General features: G+C 38.5%; 1 protein-coding gene across 4 annotated transcripts in view; it reads left to right on the top strand.

Moving 5' to 3' along the window:
• LOC128733149 (beta-1,4-mannosyltransferase egh) overlaps positions 1–12,148 on the top strand; it is a 53,853-nt gene that overhangs the window by 30,072 nt on the left and 11,633 nt on the right. The window contains exon 1 of one of the 4 annotated variants that reach the window (XM_053826781.1): positions 10,802–11,108. The exons of 2 other annotated variants lie outside the window; for them this stretch is intronic. The gene's annotated coding sequence lies outside the window, so the exon portion shown is untranslated. Of the gene's footprint in view, positions 1–10,801; positions 11,109–12,148 lie in introns of those variants that run through there. One more of the 4 variants, XM_053826783.1, reaches the window with a different exon arrangement.

The raw sequence follows: 12,148 nt of genomic DNA on the forward strand, positions 1-12,148 counted from the left end.
TGACGATACTCGTCACTGGTACGTTTATATTCACGTTTTAATTCTGCGATTTACGGCGTCGGTATTTACATAAATAAGTATTGCGTGAACGTTTTAAGGCTCATAAACGATTAGTAGGGGAATGTCGTCGTGGTTGGGACATCTTTTGGTCCACAAATCTCATTTCAAAAGAAACTTTGGAAATTTAACAAATGTCTAAATACGAACTATTAATAAGACCTTTGTTAAATTTCCAAAGTTTCTTTTGAAATGAGATTTGTGGACCAAAAGATGGCCCAACCACGACGACATTCCCCTACTCCAGGGCGGTGTGGAACGTTGCTTAACAAAAGGCAAATTTGATTGAAGCCACCGGTTAATAGAGTTACAGAATAAATTGGCCATGTCATCCACTTCGCTCATTTCAAGAAGATTCTCCCCGTCATAGTTTAGTAAATGTTCAGAGAGCAGGTCAAAATCTATTTTGCGGTAGTTTAATTTTCGTCGTTCATTTACTGAAGGTGAATGATTCTCGGGGCGGTCATTTAAAGCGGGTAACGAAATCAACAATGAGGGGTGATGAGAGTCAACCGGAAGTAATGGTGCAACGCACTCGTTAATGGATACAACGTGGTCAGCAGAATAAAAAACCCACTAGCACCCTTCCGAGATGATTACGTTTCAAGTTGGCTTGTTGAAGGTTGAGGTCCGTCAACTAAAACCGCACTCGCAGTAGAGAGGTTTTTTCACATAACTCACGAATAGAAGGAACGTGCGATTCAATAACAACAGGATCCTGGCTTTTGTCGGGAGGAAATAAAATATGTTGTGATTTTTTTTCTGGATCACCCCCTCGTGCGTTTTTAAACGTATTGTGGCACAGAAAATATTGAAAAGTATAGAACCTTACTGTCTGACGAAATTATTTGGAATATTTCGTTAGGATTTGGCTAAAGACGCGGTCGAGTCAGACATCCGTTGCATCACCTGTTTTCCCACTTCCCACGAAAACCACTGTTTACTTGAACTCCTTCTCGTTGCTTGCACCTGCAGTTCGCCTTTCTTCCGTTTGCCCTTCATAATCGACCAATATGCCTTTTTCGGCCTTAGTTGGTCCGTGTTATTGGCCGGATTCTATTCCTTGGGTGGTACAGTGACGCCATTGTCGTTGTACCACTGATTGGTCGAATCTGATTAGCGAAGCGGATTCGGGCTAGAAAAGGCAATAAATCTGAGTATTTTTTTTTTATAACGACAGTCTTTCAAATAGACCAAAGGAAACGAAAGAAGAAAGTAATGAAACACAGGTGGAAAATTAGATAAGGGGCGAGCATTGAAGCAGCACTTACCAGGTTCGAAGTTCGTTCGATTTTACCGCAATTCAGGATAATTTACAAAAAGTCCATTCACAAAATAAATAGTTGGTAGCATTTTTCGCGTGTCTTGTTTTTCTGGAGTGTTTCTTTCGACCCCGAGTGCAATCTTATTCAATATCTAACCCTTTGGTTGCGGTGAGCACACTGTTGAATGCGGCCAATGAATGAACATATGCCTGCCGTTTAGTATTTGCACTATTTAGTAGGTATGTCATTGCTTATGTCATGTTTACACTAGTGACAATGGGCAATAAAAAATTGCGGCGGCGGTTATCAGCTATGCGTGATCAGAGCGTGGAATGCCCGGTATAATTTTAGAGGATGGTCTCTCCGGTGGTGCACCAAGCGCCGTTGGTACCTGTTATCAAATTCCATTTGTTACAGTGTGACATTAAGCGAGCTTAGACGGCGAAGGCCGCCATCCAGCTTAACTCATTCATTCATTGAACCAACAATGGGTACATTCACCCGCCCTCCAGCGTGTATAAAGAGATTAAATAATAAAATCTTTACCACAGAGAGAGCAAGTTAGTGTAAGCCCCGAATAGGCACCAAAAGTCACGTACAACAGCGGAAAAATAACCGATTGTGTTAACTGTTTTCATAATGATGATGGTGGTGTTGCTACACACGACCTTTTTCTCTATCGTCATGTGCTCCTCCCCCGATTGGACAATCAATTCTATTGATTTGGATTTTTTGTCCCTCAATTATGTCACGCTGAAGAAATGTGACAAATTCCTTAGACCAGCGATTAAAATTTTGTCCTGCGGACATTCGATTGAACTGATTTGGCTTAATCATTCAGTTATTCCAGAACAATCAGTTAACTTTAATGGAAATATTCTAGCCTATTCTAGCATGGTGCCTGGTGCGTTACACAACCACTCGTACACGGTCGACCATAAGGGACCTGTGTAATCTTTATTTCAGTCATCACCAGTATAATAGCAGTAATTTAGTCGCGCGTAATGAAACAGAAAATGATTAGAACGCTGATATCAAGCTGCTACTACTGCAGATAAATGACAGCGGTTAGAACAGTGCCCATTCAACGCGAAAGCTTTACGGTGCTTTATGGGCGATCTGATTGTGGAGATATCGTTAGTACGTAGGTATTTTTTTACGGATGGCCGGTGTCATTACGGATTTCGTCATACCGCCATTGAATTGTGTAAGTAATAATCGATGACCCGTACTTTTATGCCATATCTAGTTCAATTATAGTTAAAATTATTGCTATAATTATATTGGCTGGCGTCGTAGGTTTTTTTCTGTTTCATTTCCACACTTTGTCAATGAGACCTTAGACGTACTTAAGATTGGTACGTAGTTATATCATGTTCTCTACGAACGTAGAGCACAGTTTATAGTGAGATAACCTAACCATCAAATATGACTAATTTAGTTTTACATAATTTAATTTTATATTTGCGATAAAACACGGCACTGCCGTGTCTTCTAATTCAGTAACAATTTTGGTGTGTGGAATGCCAATTGTAAATAATCTATGATTTTAATTTAGGTGTTAGAGTTGTATCTTTCATTTCTAGAAAAGTTCAGTTGGAAAAAATGACGTTGAAACGAGTTATTAGCTCCGTTTCCACTTACCCCGTATTCCCATTTACCCCGGGTTCCCTTATGTCAAACATAATATAGACCATTCGAGCGAGATACCTTCGTTGGATCAAAACTAACTAGCCGCTTCAAGGTGTTTTAAAATTCGAACAAAGAAATATTATTAATACCGCTTTGATTTCACCTGATAAGATTTTTTTTTATTGTCACACCTTCCATTAGATTTGGGATTTATAAAGCAGTTTATTGTTAAATCACTATTTAAAGATAAGAAGTGTTTCAGTTATGTGTGTTGCAAGTTCCTGAAATTCTCGGTAACCAAGTTGTCTTGAGCGGACAGTCCCTATCGACTGGATTATCAAACAATTAAACAAAAACGTATACACTTCAAGCGATTTCCTTCCAAAGGTATACCTAAAAAGAGCATTTTTATCGGCAAACATAAGCGAAAGAAATAGTTCAATTCTTATTGTTTTTCTTATTGTTTATCAGCCACGCCTCGTCACTAAACAGGAACGACAATGATAGGGTTTTCTTACCATAATCAAATTATAACATCCTGTCTGTCTGCCTGCCCGTTCGCAAGAAGAATCTTGTCGTTACGATGCCTTCTAAACTTTCTCCTTTGTTTCTTAGGTCGGGAGTAAAAATAAATACGGTAGCAAACCGGCAATTTTAATAGAGTTTGTTTTCCTGTTCTAGAATAGTATAAGTTAAGAATAGTATTTTGAAAACTTCGTCTGTGGGGTTTTTCTTCTTACGATGATAAATTAAACTGGCTTAAAGGATAGAGGGATATCAACAATAAACCAAATGAACTAAAATGTTGACAAAATCCTTACAATATTGCATGATTATCGAACGAACTTGTTACGTAAACTCTTTCCGAAACTGTTCGGAATCAAATCAACTACTCATTAGCGTCTGATTGCACCATTATAAATACTTTGGAATTTGGTCCCAGTTTAGTCACTCTTCATTATATTTTTTGTTGTAGCTCATCATAATTATTCTGACTTTGTGATAGATGGTGAGTACTTGCGCTGATAATGCTACTGAACTTTCGACCCGCGTCTGATTGGCTTTAAATAACTCGAGTGCATCGCCAGATCACGGCGTTATGATTCATACCCGCCGTGGCGTTGATAGACCGCCGGCAGGTTCCATCTTCTCTGTTACATCATCGAGTAGTAAAGGCATTCCATGACAAATGACGAAAAAAGGGAAATGTTTTTACAGATCTGTTGTCGTTGTATGTTCGAATATCGGCTAGGCGGTGCTGCTAGATAGTCAGTAGGATTGTTGTACTAGCCCCGTAACCGTCTTGTACTCTAATAGCCGGCTGTTAAGTATGTCGATAAAGAAGGGTCAAATCTTAGAACGACGTTCCAGCTCAAGGCTTTTTTTATCGATCCCCTTTTGTAGCTCATTTTTATTTCAGTCATTTCACAGTAAAGGAGATTCCTTTAACGAGTTATCCCGGGAATTCCAGCTGTTAAATTCTCATAGAAGCTTTACTGGAGTCGATTGGTTCAGAAATATTAGAATTCACTATGGAAATCACTGAGTTATTAGTACTCAAAATTTATAGTTATATGCGCCTTTTTCCTGACGTTCGCAGGTTCAGATTTTTTGGATTGACAAACTCCTTCCTGCCTAAAGTCGTAGTCCTAAAAAGGACCAAAAAGACATTTTAAAAGTTCAAAAGGAGTCCAAAATCAATCCAGAAAAAATCCAAAAATGGGTCAAAAATGGGTTTAAAAATGAATCCATTATTGCAGCGACCGCCAAAACTCTAGCTCGTAGCAAAATAGTATACGGAATTCCGGCAGCGGGATCGTAAACCAAAAAAAGGTTGAGTTCAACGATGAGACCAACAACGAGTCTAAAAATGAATATAAAAATGAGTTCAGAAATGAATCGAAAACATGACGGAGTCAAACGGAGTCCTACAGGAGCTCAAAAAAGGAAGTCGAAAAGTAGTACAAATGAATCAAAAATGAGTTCACAATTGGGTTCAAAATTGAATCACAAGTTGGTCCAAATAGGATTCTAATTTTTTTTCCAAAATTGTGTCCAAAAATGAGTCAGAAAAAGTCCAAAAAAGAGTCAAATTAAATCCAAAAAGTTTAAAAGTGATTCCAGTTAGTTTAAAATGAGTTTAAAAGACATCCAAAAGGAGTCCAAAAAAGTCTAGAAATTAATGCAAAGTTAAGTTCCCAATTGGGCTCAAAAATGAGTCCATAGTTGAAACCCGTAATGTGCCCTAAAGTAAGTTCAAAAATGAGTCCAAATCTGGATCTAAAAATAAGTTCGAAAATAAGTCTAAAAACAGGACCAAAATCAGGTCCAAAAAGAAGTCCCAAACGAATCCAAGAAAAGTCCAAAAGAAGTTCGAAAAATGAATTGATTAATAAGTCCAAAGATGAGACCAACAAATTTAAAAATCTAAAAATTAAAAAGTATTTAAAAAGAGTCCAGAAGAAGTCTAAGTGATTCCAATTCCAATTAATAAAAAAAAATTATTTAAAAGGAATCCAAAAGAATTTAAAAGATGACTTCAAGAATTAATCCAAAGATTAGTCAAAAAAGGAGTCCAGAATAAGTCTAAAAATTGCCCTAAAAATAAGTCAAAATATCAGCCCAGGAATGAGTCTAAAAATTAGTATAAATCTAAAATGAGTTCAGAAATGAGTTTAAAAATGATTTCTACAATGAGCTCTAAATTGAGTCAAAAAATTAATCTAAAGAAGGTGGATGAATAAGTCCAAAAACTGATCGAAAAATGTGGTCTAAAAAGAGTAAAAAATGAGTCTGCTAATGGGTACAAAAAGTGGTCAAGAAAAATCTAAAAAGAATCCATAATGAATCCAAAATAAGTCCAAAAAATCCAAAAGGAGTTCGAAAATAAAACTAAAAGTGAGTCCAATAATGAATCCAATTGAGTCTAAAAAAAGACCAGAAATAGTTCATAAATAATCCAAAAAGAGTTGAAAAGGAATCCAAAAGGAGTCCAAAACACGAATCTAAAAATGAGTGCAAAGATGAGTTCCCATTGGGTCGAAAAGTGAGTCCAAAGTTGAATCTATTAATGAGTTCAAAAGTGAATCCAAAAATAAGTTCAGAAATGAGTTCGAAAACAAGTCTAAAAAGGACCAAAAATAGGTCTGCAAAGACCAAACCCGATCCAGATAAAGTCCAAAAGGAGTTCGAAAATGAGTCCAAAAATGAATCCATTAATGAGTCCAAAGATGAGACCATTGTTCTAAAAATGAATCTAAAAATGAGTCCAGGACCAGACCAGACCAGACCTCAAGCGGAGTGCAAAAGAAGCCCAAAAAGGAATCTAAAAGTAGTCCAAAAATGAGTCTAGCGATGAGACCACAATTGGGTCTAAAACTGTATTCAAAAAGAGTCCAAAAAGAGTTCCAAAATGGGTCCATTTTGACTCCAAAAGTGATTCAAAAAAGAATCCAAAAAGAGTCCAAAAAGAGGTCAAAAAGATTCCAAATGGATCTATCCATCCAAAAAGAAACCAAAAGGAGTCTAAGAAGAGTCTGAAGCATCGAAAAGGAGTCCTAAAATTGGTCCTAAAGTGATTCCATTTAGTCAAAATAATCAGTCTAGAAGACATCAAACACAGTTCAATGGTGAGTCCAAAAATAAGTCTAAAAATTAGTCCATAAAATGAGTCAAAAAATTTGCACTCAGTTCTAGATAAATCTAAAAATTGCTCTAAAAATAAATCCAAATATCTGCGCAGAACTGAATCTAAAAATTACTCCAAAAATGAATCCGAGAATTAGTCCAAAAATTAGTCCTAAAATGCATTCAAAAATGAGTTTAAAAATGATTTCAATAATGAGTCCTAAATTAAGTCAAAAAATGGGTCTAAAAGAAGTCAAGGAAAGAGTCCAAAAATTAATCGAAAAATCTGCTCTAAATTGAGTAAAAAATTAGAAATGGGTCCAAAAATAAGTCCAAAGAGAGGTCAAAAAGAATCCAAAAGAAGTCCGAAAAGAAATCAAAAAGAATCCAAAAGAAGTTTAAAAGTCCAAAAAAGGTCCAAAGGGGTCTCAAAGGAATCCGGAAATGAGTCCTAAACTGAGCCCATCAATGGGTTTATAATTGAATCCAAAAATGAGTCTATTACTCATTCTAAAACTGAAGCAAAACAGGCCAAAGAAGACCAAAAATCTATATTTTCCAATCCAGAATATAATAATGATTCTAAAAGAAGCCCAAAAAGAAATCAAAAATGATTCCTGGAATAAGTGTAAAAATTAATCAAAATGTTCAAAAACGTTATAAAAAATGTTCCATAAAACAAATCAAAAAAGTTTGAACATGACTAAAAAATAAGTCTAAAGTTTAGCCAAGAAATGAGTCCAGAAATAAGCCCAAAAGCCGTCCAAAAGGAGTCTCGAAAAAGTCCAAACAGAGCCCGGATGGAGTTTAAAAAGAATCTAAAAGAATTCCAAAAGTGGTGCAAGAGACGGCCAAAAAGAAGTCAGAGGCAAGTTAATAGGAAACTCTCAATCCCTCAAGCGTTGACCTCCACCAAAGAAGTCTATAGCAGGTCAAACGATGCGTTAAGGTGGCCAAAAGAAAATCAAAATGACGCTAAAAAGAGGCGTAGAAGGCTAGTTAGGAGCCCCCAATCCCCAAGTTTAGCAAAAAGTAATTCAAAATTTAGTTTAAAAATCAGTCCAAAAAGAGGTCAAAAAGAATCCGAAAACAAAAGAATCCAAACAGAATTCAAAATGAGATCAAAAGGAGTCCGAAAATGAGTCCAATAATGATTCGAAAGCTGAGTCCAAAAATAGGTCAAAAAAGTCCAAAAGAAGACCAAATATCTATTTAAAAGGTGTCCCACATCAAATTGCACCACGGAAGAAACACTGTAGAAAATTATCCATTGGGTATTTTCTCTTGAATTTGGGCAGAACTAGTTTAGAGTGTATTATTTACGCTGTATTTTTATAGCTGAATTGAATTCCGCGCAAGCACCTGGAAAATCCTCGATTTTCTCACGACGAAGCCTCATTGTCTCATCATGGATGATGAGACTTACGTCAAGGCGGACTTCCGGTAGCTTCCGGAGCTACTGTTTTTCACCGCCCAGCACAAGTTTGATGTTCCAGAGGAAATAAGGAAGCAGAAACTTGCAAAGTTTGCCGAGTAATACATGATTTGGAGAAATACGCCGGAGTGCGCCGTTCGTGACTATCGGGACTGTAAACGGGCCGATCTTCCTTAAGGAGTGTCTACAGAAGCGTCTACTTTCTGTGTTGAAGCACCACCATTCTTCAATCCTTTAAGCTAGTTTAAGCTAGTTTATCGTAACAAGAAAAACCCCACAAGCAAAGTTGAAGCACCAGTTTCGTACCACTATTTAAAGAATGTCCAGGAGTGGTACGAAGACAACGGGGTCACTTTCGTACCCTTCCCCAATGCACCGGAACTAAGGCCCATCGAAAAACATTGGGCTATTACGAAGCAGGCGCCACCGAAGCTTCCCTAGAAAGTCAAATCTGAGAAAGACATGACGAAAAAGTGGGTTTCCGTACAGAAGAAACTGAAGCTAGAACTGCTATATTTTATTGTCTGAAAGTTTGAAAAGGATCGGTCAATTAGGTAATTTTCTACAGCGTTTCTTCCGTGGTGCAATTTGATGTGGCACACCCTTTATTCAAATTCAGTATGCATTAGGAGTCATAGACTCATGATTCTAAAAGAAAGTCTAGAAAGAAACCATAAATGAAATGAATGTGGTCAAAAATTAATCTAAAAATGGTTTAGAAAACGATGCCAAAAAATGAGTCTAAAGTAAGCCCAAACATGACTTAAAAACAAGACTATAATTTTGCCCAGAAATGACTCCAGAGGTGAGCCCTAAAGGAGGTCATAAAAGAATCTCGAGAAGGTCCAAAAAGGGTCCGAATGGAATCCAAGAGGAGTCCAAAAGGTGGTCAAAAGGAGGTCAGAAGCCAGTTAAAAGATAGGTTAAACGTTCATCTCTGTCAAAAGCAGGCCAAAGGAGACAACAACAATAAGGAGGCATGTCTCAAGCCCAGGTCTCGTCGCAACAGTTCTGATTTTTTCTTTCTTCTCTCGATAGCACGTGACAAGTTTTTTTTATTTTACAGCCTTGATCCGTTGCATAAATCCCTAACCACCACATAAATGAACGTGCTGCTTGAGCCATAAAGACATAAAGCTCGTTTGAAGAAAATAGTTTGGAGTCCTTTAGCAACTGAGAAATCCGGACTAGATTTACCTTCATGTTCATAAGCTAACGTGACTTCATTTCCAAAATTAATAAGGATATCCAAAAATGGATGTGTTGCTTTGAACTGAACCGCGAGAAAAATGTGTATCTATATTTTATTTCTAGAAGTGCAGCATCTCATATTTGTGGGAAAAATAGCAATCAGTAGTATAGTTGTTGTCGTTGTCCTTGAACCACAAGCAGCAGATCGTCTCTACAACTTTTTCATTTGTTACTCTATGAGTAGCTACTCTATGTACTCTATGAGTAACACTTATTTAAAAAATGCAGCATCACTCACATTTTTGTTTACTTTAAAGTGAACATTTCCCACAAATGAAACAAAAGTTGTCTGGAGATAAATCTCGATATTTTTAAACAAAGTTTTGTCCTGGCGCCTAAAAACTGGGAAATTTATATTTAAATATTTAACAAGTACTGAGTGATTGTGGCTAAAAGCAATGACTTTCAGACAATGTTCCACTACGGCTCAGACTGAGTCAACCTCAAACGGGGTCACCAACCAGTGCACCAACTGGGAACCGTCAAGTCAATCGTGCGTACATTACATTACGTTGTAATTGTTTGAAAAATACGATGACTGACGAATCGTTGCAGTGCCAGTGGTGTCTATCGCCGGACAAAGAGCGGTACGGTGTCTTATTCCCGAACGGCCTCCCTCATAAGCTCGTTGGTTGCTTGGTTGACTCTACGAACCCATAAATACACGTACGTACATGGCAGATCTCTGGAGCTTGTGATAGGCAATCACTTGTTACGAACATAAAACACAATGTACTTGATACGGACATCGTCGTCGTCGGTTCGGTACAGTGATGAGTCACTCGTTGTCGCTTTTTTTTTGTTAGGAGAGCGCACGCGTAATCAGTTTGTACTTGGAAAAAACTAAAAAAAGAATAGGAAAAAACAACTTGTGACTCTGATCACGGCCTTCCGACTGGAGCTACCACCAGCTGATACAAGTCTGCGTACAAACAAGTAACACTTTCAAGTTTAAGGGAAGTGCGGCGTGGCGCGGCGGCCGGGCAGGATGAGCTCAATTTCGATAAGAATGCACACACTTAATCGTAGCGGTATCAGACTGTATGTTCCAATAGAGACTGGTGTTTCCGTTTGATAAGGATTAGTTCACAAAAAAATGTCATGAATGTCATTAAATCAAATTAAACAAATGTTGCAGTTGAATCGGTCCGAATCTGCATTCCAAATGGAATGCCATCATTCTGCCTGCCAGCTACTATGTGTCATTGTGGCTGTAAAATTAAAACGGGCAATGTGTTTAATGTTCAAACCAATGGCGCTAGATGGTATTTGTCGACCGTTTAGTATTTTTTCCCCGTTCGTACCTACCACGTGCATGGATTTATTGCATATCTAGAAGCACATTGGTGTTTTTCCGCTGAGAACAAAAAGTGAAAAAAAACGGGCGGCGACGCGAAGTGCACAGCTGATAACAATAAAACTGCGCTGCGAAGCGAACGTCTACGGGGCAGACTGCCGCACCGCCGAATGCCGGGTTTAGTGCTTCTCGTAACGTTGGTCAGGGTTGACACAATCGTGGTGGTTGACACCGCCTGCCTAGACAGACAAACGCGCGCGCTAGCTGATGCAGCAGCAGCAGCACCGTCATCGCCGTCGTAGTCGTCGCCGGTTTGTTTGAACCGTCGTCGGTCGCTGGAACCGTCTTGACCTAGTGGGAAAGGTACTACAGTGGTATCGAGTAGCGCGGAGAAGGCCATCGTCGGTGCGGTACGGTACCCCGATATCGACGAGTGAGTACTCTAACTGTCGTTAGTGCGGTGTCGAAGCGACGATTCGCCGGTGCCGACGACAACTGCGACAACTTTGTGTTGCATAATCGACAACGGCAGCAGCAGCAGCAGGTACACGCGTGCGCGGGAATTGCAGTCGTTTTTTGCTTTACTTTACATTGTCCTTTTTTCTGTCGTCCGTCCCGACGGGACTTTATGTTCGAGTTTGATGGCACAGAACAGAAGCCTTTCCGAAGGATGTAGTTGGACGATGAAAGTGAAATAGCAGACCTCATTTCCTTGTTGCTGGGAGTGTCCTTGCTTGCTAATTCACTATTCTACCCAACCGGCACGGCTCGACGCGGGCGGAAGCGGCAGATCAGTGTGTCAGCAGGATGCCCTCTCCGAGTTCGGGAGTGTGCTTGGTAGCAAGGATTTCCGTGTGTCATAAATATTAATTCGGTTGTGCTAGAAACCTACTGAGATTATTCGGTGCCGTGTGTTAACCGTGGTTGGTGCAGTATGAGTAAATATTGACGTATTTTTATCGTAATTCGCTATTTCCTTATCTGTTTTCCCTTCGGAGCAAGTTCGGTTCAAGTGTTTGGGGCTGCCTTCAAGTGCGTTCTGATAGGGAGCTAGCAATTCTTCTTTCGTTTGATTGTCTTATCTTGCTTCGTTTTTTTCCATCTGGTTGAGTACAATCGAATCGATCGAATGATATAAACCCACAATTCACGCTGTAATCTTGGAGCGGAACAGTTATGAATTAAAGGTGGACATTGAGGACTTAAGGTGTGTAGTGAAAAAAGAATGTTTCTGGATAAAAAATAAAAAAATATCCTCTTAAAAGTGTATCAATAAAATCATCAGATCTATAGTTGATAAAAAGCCCATTGACACTGCTGATTGTAAGGTGAAAAGTGAGTGATTTTAAAAATTAATATTATAAAAGCTAAAAATGTGAAACGATCTTATCCGTTCTATTTACTTCGTCAACCAACCCAGAACACAGTACAAAATCATGTTTTTTTTCAGATAAAAAACTAACATAAATATTGTTTTTGTGTACCTTTATAAGCACGCGGCATGCTTCATATGATGGTAGAGGAAATGACCTTTAACTTAATTTACGGAAGACATCTAATAGCAGTTGTTTGTTTTTACTGATA

This window comes from Sabethes cyaneus, chromosome 1, assembly GCF_943734655.1.
Source record: "Sabethes cyaneus chromosome 1, idSabCyanKW18_F2, whole genome shotgun sequence".
NCBI classification, from domain to species: Eukaryota; Metazoa; Arthropoda; class Insecta; order Diptera; family Culicidae; genus Sabethes; species Sabethes cyaneus.